The sequence below is a fragment of the Silene latifolia genome, chromosome Y (assembly GCF_048544455.1).
Source record: "Silene latifolia isolate original U9 population chromosome Y, ASM4854445v1, whole genome shotgun sequence".
Lineage (NCBI taxonomy): Eukaryota > Viridiplantae > Streptophyta > Magnoliopsida > Caryophyllales > Caryophyllaceae > Silene > Silene latifolia.
In genome coordinates this window covers 428,167,249-428,188,874 of record NC_133538.1, presented here as the reverse complement: position 1 = coordinate 428,188,874, position 21,626 = coordinate 428,167,249, and the positions used below count along the sequence as shown (strand labels likewise).

Here is a 21,626-nt window from a genome sequence, read left to right as displayed (position 1 = left end):
TATTCGGCCCATTTTGGCAATGCACTTGTGGTTATGACCCAAGTGTTCTATTAGACGTGTTCATTCGGCCCACTTTGGCTTTAACATGTTTAATTCTTAGTTTGTATGCTAATTATCTTTTGGATGCTTCTAGTCTTGCGTGTTATTATTATTTCTTATGGCGTTTTTATCTCTTGTCTCGTCTTATATTATTCTAGTTATTTTTGATTTGTTCTTAGCTTTTCGATGATGTCAAGAGGGGGAAAGAACATCTATAGTAAGCATCTACCTAAGCTTGCTCCTTGTCAAGACCAATTGTCTCTTAAAGTCCTTAAAGTTTCGGTTTTTGAAAAATTGTCTTGATCTTGTGTTAATCTTTATTATCAAGATAAACGATATTATATTGAGGGGGACCTTTTTAATTAGTCACAATTTTAGGAGACTTGCCATCATCAAAAAGGGGGAATTTGTTGGACCATATAGCTTATATGTTTATGTTTTGATGATGTCAAGGTGTTTTACATTCTATATACTTGTTGCGTGTAATCGTTTGTTGAGTATCTTAGAACTAACCTATTACGAGCAACAAAGAGGATTGTGACAATTGCATGAGAAGTTCAAGCCTTCGTTCAAGATCAAACAATTCAAGATTCATTCAAGTATTATGTGAAGACGAAGTTCGTCTAAAGATTAATCAAGCTTGGATGATGACGTAGCCTATACTCGAAGATCTCCTTGAAGATTAGAATAGTATAGGTGATTATCTTGTAATGGTAATCAAGAGTGAGTTTCTTGATTTAGTAAAGTTATAGCTTTGCAGCTATAACATTACTAGTAAAAGAGCTCAATGTTATAGCTCTTCTACTATAACATTGAAATGCTGAGTTTTTATACACGACTTATAAATGTTTCGAAAATTGTTTTATAATTGTTTAAAATTTATTTTAAATGTTTTAATGAAAGTATTTATTTAAGAAAGCCCGGTTTTGTGAGGAGCCCGGTTTTATAATAAAACGTTAATTGGTAGTTATGATGGATCAACTTATGAGTTGGACTTTACTACTAATTAGGGTTTCTATATAGCCACTCCTAAAACCTAAATTCTAATTATATATTAAGACTAGGATTTGCACGATTCACGAGCTTATGGGCCGTGATATCTCGTGTTGCCTAGGAGATATTAGGTAAAGATTTTGTTCTATAATAATATCTTTACATATCTTATATATCTTCCTTAATATATTCATTTATGATTAAAGATATTCTTGTTTTAGGAAATCTTATCATAATCTTAGAATTTATAGTAAAGATAATATTTGGAAAGATTATATTCTATCTTTTAGAATATTCTTTATTATCTTTTAAGGCTTTTAGGAAAGAGATAATGAGAAGATATAATTTGTAATTATAAATTATTATTTCGGTTATTAGGGTTTGTGCAAAAACCGTGTAGCCTACTTCTTCCTTGCCTATAAATACTTTGCTATTAACAACATCTAAAATAGAGACCTTAAGCATAAAAATTATTTTCATCTTTAAAAAGCAAACCGTGTGTTTTAAGCAGAAAAACCGATTTGCAATTTTGAAAGGTCGTGTGTCACAAAACTCGCATACTCGTTCTTCATTTATCGTTATAAGATAATAGTGCTTAGTTGAATTCTTAACTTGTTCATTAACGTGAACCTTTGTTAGAATCATTAGTGCTTTCTTATTAGCGTAAGTTAATCACTCGAGTATTTAACGGTACTAATTGAGTTACAGCTAGAGTTAGTTGTACGAGTTGGGTTAGTAAATTTGTAATCCGTAGAAAGGTACTAAATATATTAATCGAGAATAGTGGACGTAGGTTTCGACTTGTGAAACTGAACCACTTCAAAAATCCGTGTGTCTCTTCTTCTTTCGTTTGTTTCGTTCATTACGTTTATCTCCATTAGTTGATTAGTTAAAGTTTAATCAATAAACTTTAAATAATCAATTACATTAGCTTAATCGAAAAAGCTTTCAAAAAGTTTTAAATCCTCAATTCACCCCCCCTCTTGAGTATTTTGGATCAATAGACTCTTCAGGACATGTTGATGCGAAAATGAGAGGTGACCCGCGATTCTTGGGTATTATTGAGCAAATGGAACTGCGCAAGAGCCCAGCTTGCTTGGTGTTAGGAGATATTATCTTAACGTTGGATAACCGAAAGGCCAATCGTGAGCTCCCGTATATAGGAAGTCCTATTATTTTACAGGTAAAATGTTCCCGTCCTTTTTCGTTTTTCTTTCTTTTATTTGTTGTTTTTTTCTTTTTTTCTTTTTTTTTGGACGTGAGGCGGAGGGGCATTAATTCTTGCCTCCTTTTGCAGATTTGGCTGATGGAGAGTCTGCGATTGATCGAGCCCCCAGTTAATGTGCCTGGATATCGATCACGATGGATCGTGATGAGGACAAGGCTATACATGGTAGATTTTACTTGGGTTTGCAACTACTGGGAAAACAAGCTAAAGAATGAAGGAGGTCCTTTGATTAGATGGATTGTCCCTTGGTGGCATCTCAGAACATTGACAGAAGTATCATCCCTTGATCCTTATCGATCTATTCACATCCCAAGCTTGGGGTTCATGATTAGCATATTCCTGGAGAGGTTGATAAGACAAGTCAGCATGAAGCAGAAAATCCCGAAGGTTGACACCATTCCGCAGACCGCTTTGGCGCACACTTCTGAGTCCTGCCATGAATGGGAATTACGTTGGACCCAAAGGAACATGTGGTTTATTCCTGTCCCAGTTGGTTTGATGTGGGTGTCAGATTCTTATTTGTACTAGACCAAGGCTAGAACGTCAGAGGAGCGCGAGAAGCTGAGAAAGCATGAGCCGATTAACTAAAAAATCCGTGAAGTAGCTAAAGAAAACCAAAAATACTTGATTGAAGAAGAAGAAGAAACTGGATTACGAGTCGTCCGCCCGAAGAAAAAGCCAAAGAATGCTCTTGTTGAGAAGATGATTATGGATCGAAATGGGAAGACTAGGCCTCGAGAAAGACCATTGGTGATTAGGTCGGAGATAACGCAAGAGCGCCCCCCTCAAGGTCGAGACAAGAAGTATGGTAAAAATGACAAAGGCAAGGGGAAGATGGAAGAATTGAAATAGCCTAAGTCTTTATTAGCATTTATTATTTATTATTGCTGTAATAAACGGCGTGATTTTTAGAATCCTAGCCTAGCATTGATTTCATCATTCTGTATTATTTGGCGTATTACTAATAAGTGAGTAAACTGATTGTTTTTAGTTAGGAACGTAAAATCAATTCTCTTTACTTATTCTTTCGAATTCCAAGTGTCGAAGCAAATGTCCTTCTATTTACATTTTTGATTAGAAATTGATTGGGTTGTATCCTGTGAAGGATTGCCTACGTATTCATTGAAAATGAAATCAAACCCAGAACGTAGTTCGAAAATAGGAAATGTAAAAGAATAAATGTTCGAAGCAAGAGCTTATAATGAACATAAGGAATAAGCATGGTGCTTTACTTAATCTTAAAAATAAAATTAAGTTATGTTGATGATACTGAGGTTGAAAACAAGGAAAATGCCAGAACGCAAGAGCGAGGTGGCATGCATTTCAGGGCCGGCCAGGGCCTTATGTTTACGTGTCGTAGGAGCGACACGTGGATCCCGCGTGGCACATTTTTGAGGTCTATTCTAAGGGTAATATCGCTTGAGTTGGTCTAGATTAGTCGGGTTTGAAAACTCATTCCCATCTAAATTTGTAATTATAACTGCACCCCCTGAGATTATAGATTTGACTAGATAAGGCTCGGCCCAATTAGGTTTGAATTTCCCCCTTAGGTCGACTGGTAGAATAGCTCGGACAGATTTGAGCACTAGGTCTCCCTCTTTAATGTTTCGGGGTTTGACTTTTTTGTTGAAGGCTCTCCTAATCCGTGCTTGATATTTCTGGAAATTATGCATAGCACGTAATCTTCATTCGTCCAAGAGGATGAGTTCTTCATACCTATCCCTATTCCATTCTGCTTCCGGAATTTGGCTTTCAAGTAGAATGCGTAAAGATGGGATCTCTAGCTCTACTAGTTGTACGGCTTCCATGCTATATGTTAGATAGAAAGGAGTAGCCCTAGTGGGCGTCCTGACTGAGGTTCGATATCCCCATAATGCAAAGGGTATCTTGCTAGGCCAGTCTCGATAGTTGTCGATCATTTTCTTGAGGATCATGATGACATTCTTATTTCTTGCCTCTACTGCACCATTAGTCTGAGGTTGATAGGGCGAAGAATGATGATGCTTGATTTTGTACTTGGCCAACAACGCTTCGGTTTCATCTTGAAAGTGCGACCCGTTATCGCTGATTATCTCATGTGGGCACCCGTATCGACAGACAATATTGGTTTGTATGAACTTAGCCACATGTTTGGATGTCAGAGCAGTATAGGATGCTGCTTCTACCCATTTCATGAAGTAATCAATGGCTACCAAGATGAAGCAATGACCACCCATCCCAGCTGGAGTGATCTTTCCTATGATGTCAACTCCCTAAGTAGAAACGGCCAAGGAGATCTCATTGTGTATAGTAGAGATGGTAGGACACGTTGTACATTCCCGAAGATCTGGCAATTGTGGCAACGCCTTACGTATTTGATGCAATCCGTCTCCATCGTCGTCCAATAATATCCTAGACGCATGATTTTCTTTGCCATCATGGGACCACTCATATAAGGACCGCATTCTCTATCATGGACTCCTTCCATAAATTCTATTATTTTGAATGATCAAGGCAAAGCAAAATGACGCCTTGTGGCATTCTCTTGTATAACTCCCCTTGATTTATGACATACTGAGATGCTAATAAACGAATCGCTCACTATCCTCTCTCATCCATATCTGTTGGGTACGTGTCGTAGAGCTTGTATTTCAAAATGGCTTGATACCAAGGCTCCTCCTGATTTTCGATTTCATCAGTAAGACAATGCACATAAGCTGGTTCGGACCGTCGTTCAATGCATAGTGGCATTTCTATCATGTTGTCGGGCATGATGATCAAGGATGCAAGTTTCACAAGAGCGTCTGCAAACTGATTTTCTTCTCTATGTAGATGTAAGTAAACCACTTGGTCGAAGAATTGAGCCACTTGATCTATCCTGGCCTGATATGGTATAAGACTTTCACTCCGGATTTTCCAAGATCCGGTAATTTGATTGATGATTAAAGATGAGTCAACATGGATTCGAAGTCTCTTGATGCCTAAACTGACTGCTACTTGTAAACTGATGAGGCAGGCCTCATATTCCGCTGCGTTATTCGCCACCTCGAAGTCGAGTTTGACATAAATTGGTATATGCTCGCCTTAAGGAGAAATGAGCAACACTCTTATATCATACCCTCTTAGGTTGGAAGCCCCATCAAAGTAGAGGTCCCATGATTCTGTATTGGTGTGTAGAATATCTTCATCCGGAAATGACCATGTATCTATTACTTGGGTATCATGAATGGGGTTGTCTGCGAAGAATTCGGCTACTGCTCGTCCTTTAATGAAATTCAGAGGTACATATTTGAGATCGAACTCTGAGAGCATCAAAGTCCATCTTGCCAAATGTCCATTAAGACTGGTTTTTCGAAAATCTATTTGACAAGGTCCATCTTTGAGTACACCTTGATGTTGTAACTAAGCATATTATAGCATAGCCTCTTGGTTGGGCTGCATGTTTAGCATATGTCCCATATTCCAAGAGTGAGGCATATCTTTTCAAGTGGTGTATACTTAGTCTCATATTCCAAGAACTTCTTGCTAAGGTAGTAGATAGCGACCTGTGCGAGCATGCCCCCATGGTTGTTTCTGTGACTGTGAGGTACAGAGATAGAGGTTGATCTTTCGGTGGTGGCATTAAAACAGGTGGCTTGGCCAATATCTCCTTGATTCTGTCAAATGCCTTTTGACAATTGTCGTCTCACATGGTGTGGCCCGTTTTCTTGAGCTTCTTGAATATAGGTTCGCAAATCATAGTGAGCTTTGAAATGAAACGGCTTATGTATTGAACCTTGCCCAAGAATCCTAGAACATCCTTTTCTGTCTGTGGCTATGGCATCTCGATTAGAGCCTTGATATTGGAAGGATCAATCTCTATTCCCCTTTAATTGACTACATATCCCAATAATTTGCCAGATGTGACTCCGAATGCGCATTTCTGAGGATTAAGTCTCATGTTGTACTTGCGCAACCTGAGAAAGAACTTGCGAAGGTTGGCGATGTGACCTTGTCTATCCTTGGATTTTACAATCATGCCATCTACATATACCTCTACTTCTTTGCGCATCATGTCATGCAACAGGGTAGTCGCGGTGCGTTGATATGTCGCTTCGGCAATGATTAATCCAAACAGCATAACGGTGTAGCGATAGGTACCCCACTAAGTGACGACCGTCATTTTATGCATATCTTCTTCAACCATTTTGATCTGATTATATCCCGCATACCCATCCATAAAAGAAAGGAGTGTGTGATCTGTTGTATTATCTACTAGTATGTCGATGTGTGGGAGTGGGAAATCGTCTTTTGGACTGGCCTTGTTTAGATCTCTGAAATCAACACAAACCCGGATTCGCCCATCCTTTTTGGGTACAAGGACTATGTTAGCCACCCAGTCTGAGTACTCAGAAACTTTGATGAACCCGGCTTTGAATTGCTTGTTCACTTCCTCCTTAATCCTGAGAGCCCATTCTGTTCTCATTCGGGGAAGCTTCTGCTTTACGGGTTTGATACCTGGCTTGATTGGGATTCGATGTTCAGAAATATCCTTGTCTATCCCTGCATATCCTTGTAGGACCAAGAGAAAACGTCTTTGAATTCGTGAAAAATGTCGATGAAGCGAGCTCTTTCATTAGGGTCTAGAGTTGTCCATATCCTAAGTTCTTGGGTTCTAAATCTGTCCCTACGTTGATAGGTTCAGTGTTCTCTATAACTGGTACCCCTTTCCCCTCCTCTAGTATTTCTTTAATTATATAAGGAGCAGAGATGGCAACGAGTAGGATCTGGACCGGATCTTATAGGATCCAGATCCATTTTACCATAGCGTATCCAGATCCTACCCTTATCCTTAGGGTCCGAAATTTCTAGATCCATATCCAGATCCTAAGGATCCGGGTAGTATCCAGATCCGTCAATTTTCAGCAAAACACTAAAGTACAAGTACACATTATACAGTACACACTACTACTTGTCAATGAGATACTATGTTTCACTCAAAGTGACTTTCATTAGCTTCACTGGTTTAAAAACCATAGTCCAAAAGAAGCAAAAAGTCTTAGAAAAATAGACGAAGATGTAAGAAGCAACCGTTGAAGAAGAGACGTCGGAGATGGACAAAGTACATTGTGCCACAGTGGGAGAATACTAGAGTGATAGAGATTTTAAATTAGGTTTTTTAATTTTGAGGAACAAATGAATGATAGACAAGTTATGTTAGCTATATAAGAAATGAGCTTGGGCCTAAAATTAGACTTAGAAAAATTAGAAAAGGGTCCAAGGGTCGGATCCGGATCTCGGTGGTGAGATCCAGATCCGGACCCTTATACTCGTATAAGGATATGGGTCCGATCCGGATCCTAAGGATCCAAAATAATGGGATCCAGATCCGACCCTATGGTATCGGGTCAGGCGGATCCGGGTAGGATCTGGATCCAATTGCCATCTCTAATAAGGAGGTAGTTCAAATGAGTCTGGGTCAGGATCATCCTCAGTATCATCGTAAATAGAATTACAATCAAGATAACACGAAGAGTAAGCAGAATCAGATTTATTCATATTAATGTTTGAAAACAGCTGAAACAAAGAAGTCATCTGCGCGGTAGTCAGTGGCGGCAAAGGGGCAGTTACTGGGGCGTTCCCCAAGATACTGTTACTAGACGATGCTAAACTAGGAGAGAAGATGGGATGGGGAGTGACAACAGGAGGAGACTCTCTAACGACTTGCCTAGACTTAGACTCAGTTTTTGACTCCGATTCTAACTCAGATTCGAATTCGTCATCTTCTAGTTCTCCTTTGAACATCTCTCCTTCTCCAGTTGTGAGCTTGAAGAGCCTTCCCTGGTTATTGGTCCATTTTATTGATTTTCTCCATCCTTTCTGCTGATTGGCTGGATTTACATCCGTGATGAGCGCTGCAGGGTTGAAATGGTCATCCCGTAGTATCATGGTAATAATCTCGTTTGTGAGACTTTCTACCTTTTTTATTAGAGGATGATCTCTGAGGTAAACATTTTCAACGTCATCTGCCCAAACGTCATTGATAGTGTTGAGCTCTTTCAAGCGCAAAATTTTGGATTCTAAACTTATAATCTTCTGGACCAAATCGTCAACTACCGTGATGACTTCTTGCATTGTAGATTCGTAGGATAAAGTAGTGGCCATTTGCGTGGTTTCCTGAGTCGAGATGCTGGGTTTTCGTAGGGAAGACACGACATCATCCAGTTCAGCGACTTGTCTTCTCACACTCTTTGTCCATGCGTCAAAATTTGCGATAGTGGGTGCGATGGTAGAGTAGGTTTCTCCATGATCGACCATATTGATCTCATCCTCGATTGGAGAGATAAGGTGTGAACAATCTAAGGTGGATTCTTCATCCGAGATCATCATAATTCCAAGAGGATTCTTTGTGTTGTTAGGCTTACTTGCGGGAGGTATAGGCAATCGTCTATCTTCGATCATGTCTTGGATAGCATGCTCTAACCTATAACAGTTTCTGTGTCGTGTCCTTTACCCCTGTAATACTCGCAATAGGCATTTTCATCCCAGAATTTAGACTTCTTTTCTAGGTCAGGTTTAGGTCCTATTGGTTGGATTCTTCCCTAATTCATTAACCTTTCTAGCGGAACCGTAGGAACGACTTCCAGCTGACGTTTAACCTTGCTATCCGCGTCCCACAGTTTTGGACAAGAGTCCTTTGCGAATATCGTCTTCGATCCTAGTACCTAGCACCGTTAAATCTTTGAAATACTTGATGTTTTGGTACCCCAAGTGATTTGCATAGATAGGCCTTAAATTGTCAACGAACTTCTCCACAAGAGTGGCCTCATCTGGACGCTCAACAAGTTGGGTACTAGTCTTTCTCCACCTACTTAGGAAGTCGGTGAACCGTTCTTTTTCATTTTGGGTAAGAACCTCAAGAGTGCGTATGTTGACTTGAATCTCGGCATTATCTGCGTACTGTTTGGTGAACTCGATGGCAGCATCATCCCAAGTAGAAATTTTCTTGTGGTCAAGGGTATAGAACCATTGTTTGGGAATGGTGTCGAGAGATGAATGAAAGATCCTTAAGAACATCTCGGGGTTGATGCCTTTGATAGACATTTAATCTTTGAAAGCACGAATGTTTTAGAGGGTTTTCATGCCTCATGAACTTTGGGATGTCAGTCATGTTGAAGTTGGTTGGTAGTTGGGCATTCATTGCTTCATACTTTCGACTGCTTTCCCTGTAGATGTCATCTCCCTTGAGGTAAATTAGTTGCTCTTCTAAGTACTGAAGACGCTTTTCCACTTCAGTAAGGATAGGTGGAGAGTCGTTTTCAGGTTTTTCGAAGGGTGGAGGATTGTCGTGCAAAGGGATGTTTGGAATAGGACCCTCCGCAAGAGGAAGTCTAGCTTCCACGACTACAATGTGGCCTTCGATTGTTTGGAGATGACCATAGGCGAGGTCTTGAGTGGCTTGCAGACGGAGTAGTGCAGCCAAAACTTGATTATTACCATTACCTTCGGGTGCCCCCTAGACGCTTGCTTCACTTTTGTTTGTTCCGACCATCTTGAACTGAAGATAAGAACCGACGGTGATTCAAGACACAATCGACTACTTTGCACACTTAATCGAACAAGAAAAGACTCGTGGAAGGACTCAAAAGAGAAAGGACACGTGTGTCCTTTGTGTCGTGCAGGTTTTGAAAAAAAGTTGGTTTTGAAATGTTATCCTAGACAATCATTGTGTGTGACTGTAGGAGTATCGATTTTGAAATGATTTTGAAAAAAATGGTTAATTTTTGAAATTTTGACGGAGTTTCGACTTGATTTTGTTAACTTTGAGCTTTTTAGGGCATTTTGAAAGATTTACATTTTTCCATTTTGAAAAGAGGGTTTTGAAAATTTCGTCATGGTTTTATTTACAAAGGTGACAACATACAAGTTACATAAGAATAGGCATTATAACGGCATGTTGAGTGGTTTTAGAAGGGTTTTGGTTTAAAAGGGTGGGTTGTCATACCAAGCTAACGTACCCTGGTATGTGGAGAGGTCTGTGTCAAACATGAGTCGGGTCGGTTCCTAGTCCATTCACTCGAGTAACGAAAGCTCTTGATACAAACATGAGTAAGTATCATGGTATGGTTGACGTCAATTGTTATCCATCTTTGGTTACAAATAGGAACTTATACCGTCCATACAGGACGATTGGTCGAATTGGTTGGGTTAGGCCTAGGAAGGCTGGCTAAAACGACCTAAGAAGGTCGAGTAATGAAAACTGACAACTGTCTCATATAAACTATTCCCTAACCTTCTTAAAGTTTTACCCTAGGTAACACTATACTAAGTCTAAGTGTATCATCCCCAGCGCGGGGGCCAAACTGTGGACACGGCCATTGGCGCCGCGCGCACCCGCGCGTTGGTTTCGAGGCGGCGACACTTCTCCCACGGAACTGCGGTGCGAGGCCAAAGCACGTCATGGGCCGTTACCAATTTGTAAGGCATTGAAACCGGTGAAAGGTTTGACAAGCCTGCATTTGTGGAGTCGCCACCAATTTTTATGGAAAATTGGAACTGTTCGAATATTTCATGTTATCTCAAGACACAAAGTAGTGACATGAACATTAAGAAATTCATTACCCTTAGCATTCTATGTCTAGAATGACTCTCGCGATGCCAATGAACACGCATGCTCATAGATATCTGAGTAAGGGGTGAGGGTACGTATTAGGAAGCTCGTTTATTTGAACACCTAATCCCGCCCACCTCGATAGCGGCCTCTACTAATGATCAGGGAAGTTGTTTATACTCGATATGTCGTCAGTTGTATGCATGCAATGCAACATCCACGTTTTAAACCTAGCATGTGAGAATTAGACTAAGTCGGTGAACAAATAATTTAGCAATTAATTGGGTCGAAGTTATAATGGATCATTTGAATTACAATGGATAATTTGAATTTACGTCATAAATATGCTCGAAAAGGATTTGAAAAGAAAAAAAAAAGAAATAAAGAAATAAAAATAAAATAAAAGAAGATATTAAAACACGAGAATATGCCGGATTATAAGTGATAATACCAATAATGGGTTATTAAAAACTTAAATAGAAACCCTACGTCTAAACGAGTAGTGCTCAGAGTCAGAAGCCAGCCCAGAACAGGCGCTGCAACTGGTGTGTCCTCTCGAAGAGGCGCTTCACCTGTTACGGCTGTTCTAGAGCTGGGCTCTGACTGTGAAAGTCAAACCAGTGGTTAGTTAATGCTCGTTGGTTGTTTACTTTGATTATTATCATACGGCTCGAGTAGAAGTGATTTAATCCGATTACATGCATCTAAGATCGTCATAAAGTGAAAGAAAACAAATTAAAACGAAGGTATACGAGTTATGGTTATTTACGATGTCGGAATTGCAAAAGATGAGAACTTGGACTACAAAACAAACGAAAACGAAGTTAAGGTTAACAAAACTGGAAAACAAACTAACAACATGTACAAAGACGAATTCAAAGGACTCGATATGGAGAAATCGAATATTTTGAAATCCGGGTTTCAATTAGTGACGAAAACCCGCAAATATTGAACTATAAGGGATTTAGGTCGAAGAGGATTAGTAAAAAAAAATAAGTAAAAGAATTGAAAATTTTAGAATTTGAAGAAAATAGAAAAGAAAACGAAAGAAAGGGAGAAAGCAGATACTCGAGGAAGAAGAAGAAGAGCAGCAGCAGCAGACAAGCAGCCTCTGGAAGAGGCGCAGCAGATGTTGCGACTATTCCAGAAGGCGCACCTACTGGTGCGTTTCTTCTCGACGGTCTTTCGCTGCTGTTTTGTCAAAAAAGTTTTAAAACGTGACTTTGAAAACGGTTTTGAGCATACTAATGACATAAATTCTTACAAAAACTATAATACGGAAATAAAATTGGAATTTACACCCTCGGACTTCCATGTTTGACGAAACGAGATTGACTAAGTTGTCGTTAGTGATTGCTCGACTCGATGTATGAAAGAAAGTGCCCTTAAAAAAGGATTTAAAACAAATTGATTAGATTGATTGAGTGGAGTTGGTCAAAATGTCAAATTGGTCGTCTATGAAAATGTGACTGGTACTCAGAATGATCTGAGCTTACGTGGTCACGTAGAACAAGCACGTAGACGTCGAAAAGCAAGAGCGCGGTTATATAATGCAAAGGGAGAAGAGAAGGGCGGACACTCGCGTGAGAAATATGTGAGGCGGAGGCCTCTATTTATACTAATCACGTGGAGGAATTTAGGAAAAAGTAGGATTAGGAAAGAAATCTGGAAACTGGGAAAAAACCAGCCCAGGAAGAGACGCAGCAGGAACTGCGACCTTTCCAAGAGGCGCAGCTCCTGCTGCGTTTTCTCTTGGATGGTTTCCTCCTCAGCAAGAAAGATTTCCGCTGTTTTTATTTGGAATTAGGGAAGATGTAAGCTTCCTTATTCCGCAAGGAAGATATTTCCGTGGTAGAAGATAAAATTTAGGAATAATACTCCAGAAAAATCTAGAATATTCCGACTCGATTTTAAGACGGTTTTAGAAAATGGAAGCCGTTTTTGACCCGGACTCCAAATGTACTCTAATTACTGCCAAAACAACCGTATCAGTGTGTAGATGATGACCATGAGGATGACTCGACTGTTTGACCTATCATGTGTTGACGAACTTACGAAATGTCATAAATTGCTCCGCGTGATTAAACATGCGGCACAATCATCACTGGGTGGTTGGCAGGAGGTGCAGAAACGAGGTGTCTACAATACTCGATCAAGTTTGTGCGTACTCGATTGAGTACACCACCACTCGATCGAGTCTAAGAGGACTCGGTCGAGTACTCCTTTGTTTAGCACTTTTCTTCGTCTAATCTTCTTCAATTCTCTTCCTGTATTCTTCTAGATTTCCATGCCTTGCTTCGTGTATTCCTTCATGCCATCTCTGCGGTGCTACATTTCATTCTTTTACTCCACAAATTCATCATTTCTGCATTAAACACCAAATACAGGAAGTAACAACTGTAATACCACGGTTTTCTGAGTCGAGTTTACTTGGCTGAATAGGGTTAACTCGGCCGAGTAGGGTGTCGTGTGTTTTCTGGTCAGTTTACAATCCAGGAACACACAGCCGAGTAGTGAGATACTCGACCGAGTAAGGCGTACTCGTCCAAGTACCCCAGGTACTCGACCTAGTAGCCGGTCTGACGGGATTAATTTTTGCGGTTTGATTTAAGGTGATTAGAGATTATATAAACTTCGTTTAACAGTTACTATTCATTTTATCAAAACCTAAACTACATTCTTCACTTCTCTAATCACCCTAATCACTCTCAAGGAAAGTTTATCGTTCGTGAGTCTTTCTTTCGTCTCTTCCATATCAGTTTCGTCGGTAAGTCATTAGTGCTTTGTCAGTTGGTTATGTAGTCTTTTAGGGTTTTGCCCTAGTGGTTTAGATTGGGAAAAAAGTTAGATTGGTATGATTGTGATATAGTATTGTTGTGTTATTGTTAGGTGAAGGATTCGTAGAGGAACAATTCTAGCTTCCGATGTTTGCTTGTGATTCGGATCCGTAATAAGGTAGGGTTTCCCTACTCAGTTGCCTGTTTAATTGACTTAAGACGATGTTGATTGTTGTACTGGCATTATTAGTATTGTTATTGAAATTGTCATTCTTGGATGTTAGCTTGGTTGTTTGTTTGTCTGTGGTTCTCGAGGTGCGTCCTCGACTGAGTGGGGTCATCTTCGGGAATGGCTTCACGCCCTTAATTTGCCCCTTGTGGTTCCCATCACAAGGGGGATGTGCGCATTAATGGATATGAGTTATTTATCGTTGCGATGAATGGGGCTTAGGTGGGAAAGGCTGCGGTCCCCCACTGGCGGTGAGGAATACCTGTTGCGATGGGTAATCTGGCTGAGTGTGTAGTCGGTTACTGGATACTGATGGAGTTTGGAGGAATATGTGTGGATTGACTTGGATGTTGTTTGCTATATTTCTTATCTTGATTATTTAGTGAACTGACCCGTTTATGTTTTCTAAAACTGTGGTGATCCATTCAGGAATGGTGAGCAGATATTGACAGGTGATGATTTCATGTTAGCTGGGGATCAAGGAGGGGATGTCATCACCTAGAGTTTTAGCTTCCGCTGTCATGAGTCCTTAGATACTTTTGAGTTGTATTTGGTTTACATTCTTTATACTTTGGTTTACAGTTTTGAGACAATGTAATAAGTTAACTTTACAGTCATTTAATTTTTCTTTGATGGTCCCTTTTGATAAACTTACCTCGGGTAACCGAGATGGTATCACCTTTATATATTGGGGTGGTCCTTGGTAAGACACCTTGGTATATGGGGGTGTTACAACAACATTCTAATATAAATGGCATATAAATACGTAATTTAGTACGAAAACCGTATCAAAAGTAACTAAGGGGAGGCATATAAATGTATATAAATATGACTCATCACCAGGAGCAAGGTGTATCTTGTGATCATGGTTCCTGTGTGGAGGTAGTAACTTAGGTTCTTCAAATATGTCTTTGTAGTCTTGTAACACAAGCCCAATGGCTCTGGGAATCTCCTATTTTGCTTCAGTATCCCTTGGCACAGTAGGAGTGTTTACACTTATAGAAAATAGATGTCCTTTACTGCTCCCTTTGAATATCTTCTTACCATTCACCCACTGTAACTCTCCCTTCTATATACCCCTCAGCACCACTCTCTTGCTCTTATACTTAAACTTCATTCTTAGCTGATGGAAGTCCCAACTCACAAGGCCAAGTGAGGCTAGCCACTGTATGCCAAGTACCATTTCACAGCCCCCTAAGGGTACAATCATCACATCAGCACTGAACTCATTTCCCAAAAGTTGTCATTTAAAGACTTTACAAGTCTTGGTGGTAATGATGGTGTCTCCATTTGCTACAGAAACTTGTAGAGGATAGGTATTAGTGGTTCTACAGCCTAATCTTCTAGCTACTTCCTCATCCAAGAAGTTATGAGTACTTCCTAAGTCAATCAAAATATGGACTAATTGTGTCCTAACCTTTCCTGTGACTCTCATAGTTTGAAAAGAATTATTTCCTGCCATAGCACTGAAGGAAATCAGAGGTTGCTCCTCCAACACCTTCTCCTCTATTTCTCCTACAATTCCATGTAATTCAGTTCCTTCCTCTACTTCATCATCATCTGGTTCCATCAAGGTATCTTCACACCAAGCATATCCTTCATCCTCATTATCTAGGGGAACAATCTGAATCTTATACATTTGCCCCTTACACTTATGACTAGGTGTAAACTGCTCATCACAATAAAAGCACAGATTTTTCCTCCTTCTCTCCTCCACATCCACAGGTAAGGGTGGTCTATTTCTGCCATTTGGCTTGAAAGGAGCAGAATTTGTGTTATTTCTTTGAAAATTTTGAACTGTTGGTGTGTTTTTGTTGTCATATTTCTGGTATGATGAATTATCGGGTCTATTGTAAGGTTGAAAATGTGTGTAATTAGGTCTCATTTGGGGTTTTTCAAGAATTGGTTTATTCACAGATTTAGTGGCAGCTATGGTCTCTTCTTGTAGCCTAGCATATTCCACTACTTCAGTCAGTGAACCTGGTTTAAATGCCTTGACAAAGGGTTTGACAGTAGTTTTCAACCCTCCCACAAAGCTATCCAAGAAATATGGATCAGGTAACAGTCTATTTCTCAACAAAAAGATGAAGGAAATAATATTATAGAGAGAGAAAATGAAGAGAGAAAAAGCTCTAAAAATAGATTCACCTAGGTTTCAGCATGGCCGTCATGAAATTTACACCAAACCGTTATTTGCCATTGATATCAGCTACCAAAAATCCACAAAATAATCCTAAAACTACATTACTTAATCCTAATCATGCTTCTAGCTCCAACAGCAGTAGAAAAGGTGGAACCTTTCGAGGACCAGTTACAGAGGATGCCCATAAAACAAGGTCTCTTAGGGAGATGAATAGCATTCCTGTACTGGACATGAATGATGAGCAAGATGTGCAGGATGATGAAGGATGGGTTCTACGAAAGGGCGGAAAGAGCATCCCAGTTTTGTCTACAATAGAGGAAGAGGAGGATCTCTCTGGTTTGCTTCATTTCACACCTGAGGACATAAAATCTGAGGTAGAATTCTGGACTAATGCTATAGTTTGTATATTATGGGTGCTAACCCTCCTTGGGAGGTTATAGAAGGTTACATATATCGTGTATGGGAGGAGTTTGGCATTGATAGAGTGTCGTTTCTGGATAATGGTCTGTTTATTGTGAGATTTCAGAAGCCTGCAAGCAGGGAGGCGTTATTGAATGTTGGTTATTACCTGTTTGATAATAAGCCAGTTGTTTAAAACCCTGGTCTGTGGATATGGAGTTAGTCAAGGAAAAAGTGGATATTGTACCTGTATGGGTCAAGTTGACAGGCATTCCCTTAAAATTCTGGGGTAAATGTTTGCCATCGATTGCAGGTTTGGTTGGAAAGTTTGTCCAAACTGATAAGGACACGTTTGACAAAGTCAGACTAACCTATGCTCGTGTTTTGGTTGAACTGAAAATGGACCAAGCTTTGCCTGACAAAGTGAAGTTTGTGGACGAAAATGGGTCTGTGGTGTGTGTCTCTGTTGAATATGAGTGGAGACCTGTCTCTTGTACTAGTTGCAAAGGGGTGGGTCATGATGATGCTCACTGTAGGAAACCAGGGAGGACTGAGGGGAGAAAGAAGCAATAGACTCCTACTATGTCACAACAGGGGAAAGTCTGGAGGCCTAAACAGAATCCTCAGCCTGTTAGTAGGGAGCTTATACCTTCACCATTAATCATTACTCCTACTGTCTTTCCTCCTCTATCACAGGTCAAGGCAACTCCTGTAAGAGCTATCCCAGCAAAGCTTATAATGAGGATGACTAGACAGGAGGGTATAGAGGGTGTGAGACTATCTAGTAAATTTAGCCCTTATACTTTCAAGGATGCACTTATTCATTCAACAACGCCTGGGGGTAGTGTGACTAAAAGTGGAAAGGACCCCCCAACTGTTCCTAATGCATAGCTTGGGCTTTTGGAATGTTAGAGGTCTCAATGACCTGAATAAACAGAAAGTGGTAAAGTGGTTTATGCATAATCAAGGAGTAGGGTTATTTGGATTGTTGGAAACTAAGCTTAAACCTAGCAATTTACTTAAAAAAGATACCTCTATATGTGAAGGTTGGAGTATTTCTACTAATTGTAGTAAGCATAAGGGGGGAGAATATGGGTGTTTTGGAAGCCTAACTGGTTTGATATTCAATTCTTATCTTATGGCCCTTAACACATTCATATGTTGGTGTCTTCAAAAATTGATAATAAGAAGTTTTACTTAACTATGATATATGCTTTTAATGATCTACATGATAGAACTGCTCTTTGGGATTTTTTAAAGGTGAATGCTCTTACCTGTAATGATCCCTGGTTATGGATGGGTGATTTTAATGCAGTATTATCCCCTATTGAAAGATTGGGTGGTAATACAACTGAAGCAGAGATGGAGTTTTTTCAGGAGTGTGTATCTTTATGTGGCATGGAGGATATTCAGGCTACTGGTGCCCTATATACTTGGTCTAATAAACAAGCACCTGTTGATAGGGTCTATAGCAGGCTTGATAGGGTTATGGGGAATCAGGAATGGATGGATCTGTATGGTGATTATGTGGCTCATTTCCACCCTGAAGGTATGTTTGACCACTGTTCATGTACTGTAGTGGATAGGGAAATAGAGATTGGTGGGAGGAGGAGCTTTAAGTATTTTAATATGTGGGGTAAAGTTGACTCTTTTTTTAGGGATGTTGTTTCTGTTTGGGGTCAGTCATACAATGGGACTAAGATGTGTATCCTCATTAAAAAGTTAAAAGCTCTAAAACCTGTGCTCAAGGGGTTGAACAGGTCCTATTTTTCTGATATAGAAAACAGTACTAGTATTGCCAGTTCTTTATTGGAAAGCATTCAGAAACAAATTGTGTACGAGCTAGAGAATACTGATCTTATTCAGCAGGAACTGGAATTATCTGCTGAGTTAAAGGAGCTAATCTCTGCTAGGGACAGTTTCTTGACTCAGAAAGCTAAAATTCAGTGGTCCATTGAAGGTGATCTGAAGATGTCTTATTTCCATCATGCTATTAAGAAGAGGACTATGATGAACAAGGTGTTGCAAATAGAGGATATGCATGGGAAGCAATGTATTTTGGGTGATGATATATATAGAGTGCTTTCTTACATTATTATCAGGACCTGTTGGGAACTACTACTGCAACAGATCAGGTCAACCAGTTTGTGGTAAGAAGGGGTCCTTGTTGTACTGCTGATCGTTGGGATATACTGAATAGACCAGTTACAGCTGAGGAAATTAAGCATAGCATTTTCTGTATTCCTAAGAGAAAATCCCCTGGATCTGATGGCTTTAATAGCCAATTTTATAGGGATGCTTGGGACATTGTGGGTGAAGAGGTCTGTGCAGCTATTACTAAATTTTTTGACATTGGACAGTTGTTGACTCAGATTAATGCCACAATGATCACTCTGATCCCTAATGTGGATAGACCAACAAGTGTAAAGCATTTCAGACCCATCTCATGTTGTAATGTTATTTATAAATCAATTTCAAAGATCCTTTGCTCTAGATTCGCCTTAGTTCTGCCTGGCATTATCAGTAGAAATCAAGGTGCATTTGTTAAGGGCATGAGTATTCTTAAAAATATCCTCATTTGTCAGGACCTAGTGAGACTTTATTCTAGAGGAATGGCTTCTCCTAAGTGTATGTTCAAGTTAGATTTGCAAAAAGCCTATGATTCTATTGAGTGGTCTTTTGTGGAGCAGATGTTGGTTGCTTTGAATTTCCCTGTTAAGTTTAGGCATATGGTGATGACTTGTATCTCGACTACCTCTTATTCCCTTAATCTTAATGGGGCACAGTTTGGTTATTTTAAAGGAAGTAGAGGGTTGAGGTAAGGGGACCCTATTTCCCCTCTTCTTTTTTGTATTTGCATGGAGTATCTTTCTAGGGTGTTGGAGTATGCAACTGAAAAGTGGTTCTTTAGGTATCATCCACTTTGCAAGAGTCTTAAGCTGGCTCACTTGTTATTTGCTGATGACCTTTTGATGTTTTGTAAAGGTGATGTCCAATCTATAATGCTTATGCTAAGGGCTCTGGCTACTTTCTCTACTACCTCTGGGCTTAGAGTCAATGCAGCTAAGCCTGAGGTGGTCTTTAATGGAGTGGTACCTAGTCTGAAGCAAGATATCACTGAGATTTCTGGTTTTGCTGAAGGAATGCTCCCTTTCAAATACCTGGGTATCCCTATCCAAGCTGGGAGATTAACTAGGAGTGATTGTAATGTGTTGATTGACAAGATTGTTTCAAGAGTTAGGGGTATTGGCGCCAGGAAATTGAGTTATGCAGGGAGGCTGGTCTTGATTAACTACTGGGCTTCCATTTTCTTGATCCCAAAAGGAGTGATTAAGAGAATTGAGGCAATTTGCAGGAATTACTTATAGAATGGGGACACTGAATACCACAGGGCTCCCCTTGTGGCTTGGCGTGATGTCTGTTGCAGCAAAAGAGATGGGGGTCTGGATATCAAAGAAGCTGGGGTGTGGAATGTGGCCACTGTTAGCAAGTTAGTAAATTGGATTTACACTAAAGCTGATAAGCTCTGGATCTTATGGATTGATCATGTTTATATGAAAGGGGCTGACTGGGATAGTTATCAACCTCCTCTTGATTCCAACTAGAATTGGAGGAATATTTGTAAAGTTCGTGGGATTCTTTCTGGTGGATTTCAAGGGAATCATTGGGTAGATGACCCTAAAGGTTACTCTGTTGGAGCTGGTTATCAATGGTTGCAGGTTTCACACACCCATGTCCATTGGTATAAAGATGTGTGGAATGGTTGGAATATGCCCAAACAGGCATTCATTGTTTGGCTGATATACAGGAAAGCATTGAACACAAGAGTGAAGTTACTTCAGATGGGGATTACTGTGAATGATAATTGTGTCTTGTGTGAATGGAGACCTGAGACTCATTGTCACTTATTTACAGATTGTATGTATAGTCAGCTAGTTATTGCAGGACTGGAAGCTTGGCTGCAGAAGAAGCTGACTGTTAGTCCAAGATGTTGCTCAAAGCTGCAGTATAAAGTAATCAGTTTAACAAGAATAATGTGTTGGTATGCCATTTGGTTGGAAAGGAATTCTTGCAGGCTGGAGTTTAAACTCAGATGGCCTGCTCAGGTGATCAAATCAATTCAGAAGCAGGTCCAGGAAAGAGTAAAGCAGAAGTTAAATGATATTGTGCAAGTGCGAGATAGACAGTGGCTAGGTAGCATAGGCATTCATGCTATGTAGTTCTGATGCTAATTGCTGGAATTAGTTTGCAAAAATATTGAAACTGTTTTGTAAGTTTTTATGCGATGATTAATATAAAGCTCACATTTTACCAAAAAAAAAACAGTCTATTTCTCTGTAACATCAATCCCTTTAGGTGTTCCAAAGCATCAAGATAGTCTTCTAGGGATCCTACTGGAGACAGTTTGTTAAATTTCTCAACAACATTACTATCAATTGCTTCTTTGAATCTAATACACAAATCCATGGTAAAATCATTCCAATCTATATTTTCCCTAACTGACATGTAGCTATGAACCCAAGATTCTGCATTTCCAACCACATACAAAGAAGCTAAATCTGTCTTCTTATTGTTAGGGATTTTGCACAATTCAAAGTATCTATTGCATTTCTTGACCCATAATCTAGCATTACTACCATCAAATTGGGGAAATTTAATTTTAGGGTTAAAACCTAAACGGAAAATTCACGTGGTATCCTTGAACTTTGTCATTTTGCACGTGGTACCCAACTTTTTAAGTTTATGTACATGATACCCTCCATGTTTGATTTTCATGTACAACATGCCCTTTTTGTCGCTATAAAAAAATTCAATTGCGCATAACTCCTAGACCGGAATTCAGAATCGAACAATTTTTTTCCTAAACTGATTATCTCCTCATAAACTACGATTTGAGAAAAAAAATTGTCGACTGACATTTTATAGCGTTTTTTTAAACGAAAATCTCAAATCAACCATATTTTCGATCTTAAATTTCCGAATGACAATTTTCATTTTATCAATCTATAGATCGCGAAGAGGTAATCAATTTGAAAAAAAAAAATTAGTCAATTCCGATTTTTGGTCTATGATTTATGCTCAATTGAAAATTTTAAAAACGATAAAAAGGGTACGTTGTGCTTCAAAATCAAATCTCAAGGATAACATGTGCACAAACTTAAAAAGTTGGGTACCACGTGCAAAATGACAAACTTTGAGGGTACCACGTGAATTTTCCGAAACCTAAATTACGAGGGTTTGGATGAATT

The 21,626-nt window shown here is 39.6% G+C and overlaps 1 pseudogene; it reads right to left on the bottom strand.

Annotated features, from left to right (window-relative positions):
* The window catches only part of LOC141632531 (putative L-type lectin-domain containing receptor kinase S.5), a 177,023-nt pseudogene that overhangs the window by 153,540 nt on the left and 1,857 nt on the right, over window positions 1-21,626 (bottom strand).